This window comes from Triticum dicoccoides, chromosome 2A (assembly GCF_002162155.2).
Source record: "Triticum dicoccoides isolate Atlit2015 ecotype Zavitan chromosome 2A, WEW_v2.0, whole genome shotgun sequence".
Lineage (NCBI taxonomy): Eukaryota > Viridiplantae > Streptophyta > Magnoliopsida > Poales > Poaceae > Triticum > Triticum dicoccoides.
The window spans coordinates 701591476-701593348 of NC_041382.1; positions in this window are offsets into that span (position 1 = coordinate 701591476).

The window sequence follows — 1873 nt, forward strand, 5'->3', positions numbered from 1 at the left end:
GGTTGGAGAGCCCGGTTGTAAATGCTCTTGTGTGGCATGATGGCATGACAAGAAATAATAGACAGTGAATTGTAGCTATTTAGAAAGAAGGGATACATGTGACATTGTTGCATGACTAGAAACAACAAGTAGTGAATTATAGCTTAGAGGTGCTTACATCATCTACAACCAATCCTCGCTCATATCCTCCCTATAATCTATAAGCCAGGGAGGACAATCTGGTTACTGCCCGGATAGGAGAGAGAAAGAAATTTTTAACACAACCAGACCCGCACTTTGTCCCTATATGTCTGAGTTGTCTACAAATCCTCATATCTAGCCTAAATATGGGGGATATGAGGGTTCGCGGACGCGCCCTATCAGTTTGACATGTAGGACGCGACCCAGCCTAGACCATTTATTTTCTTTATTCCTTTTCTTTTCTCCATATTCGCCGATCACATGCATGCAACTGAACAATTTAGGGCAAAGTGGGGTACATGCTTGCATGCATACACAAATGAAGGCTTAGAACGGACATGTCCGGACATTGATCAGACGCACCAGCCAACATTTGAGGAGCCAAATCTGAGGAGACCGGTTGTATATGCTCTTACAGGGTAGGGTGTGTGTACATGCATCTATAGAGGTGTGTGCATGTGCGTACATGTAAATATATGTGTTTGTACTGTGTTAAAAAATATTTACAGGTACAATATCGAAACAGAAAATAGGGCACACGACAATTTGAAATTGTGTGCACAAGTGAAAACTCCAAGAAGAAGACTTCAGCCTTGAATATTCCCTATGGTCGTAGAGACAGTAGCACCGGCCACACAACGCCTAGCACTCCTTTGTTAACTACCACATGCACGCCCTGATTGTCACCTTTTGACGAATGGTCTAGATGTTAATCGATTTCACGTGGCTAGTACCGAGACATAAGAATGTCTTTTTTGGACGCAACCGTACGTGTAGTAAACGGATCCATGCATGACGCGGCTACATGACACGTACGGAAATGCCCAGAGCACTAGGAGTGACCGGATCAGACCATCAGATTTGTATATAACTTCGAAAGAATCTGGCCAGCTTTTAGGGCATATTATATCATAATCATCACACAAACTCAAAGCTAGTGGCCGTACGTGTAGCACAAAATGCATCAACCAATCTTTTGCATGGTCGAGTGGTTGACAGTACGCGGACCCATGCATGAATTATAGCACGCGAAAGCATGGATGCATGCATGGGTTCACTCTCGGCGGCGTTCAAGCCGTGTAGACCTTAGAAAGAAGAAGGCCATCCCAGAAAGCTTCGGCGATACCGAGACGTTCCAAAAGCGACGCCTGCATGGCACACTCTGAGATCCAGATTTCCAGCTACAGTACCATGGCTGTCGGCGACGCGGTTTTCGAGGCGGGTAGGACAGGGCTGCTGCCTGCTGATCACATGTTGGATTCCCTGACAGTTGGACCATCCATGCATGCCTCCATGGTCCAAGCTGAGCAGCCATGGCGGTATACGGGCACGATGTGGCTGCGTGGCAGCATGGAAGCTACACGAGCTGGCCATCGGCCTGTTCGTGTACAGGCGTATTTCGTATGTATATATGGCCTTCGGCCTGGGACCGGAAGGTACGGCCGGACAACAGTTTGTCCCCTCCGCCGTATGCTGCCCGTCCAAAACCAAACATGTTTCCAACTTGTCGTATACTTGTATGAAATTTTGTACGCTCGCGGCTCGCCAACTCGCTATCACATGAGCAGGATCGGTCGTCCGGCGTTGTCGTCGGCTTCTTCAAGCAGCTATGGTCATCGTATGTACGAAAATAATTGAGATAACTATTTGTAAGTCACTGTTCAAGAGCCGTCTCATCTACCCACCACCTCCT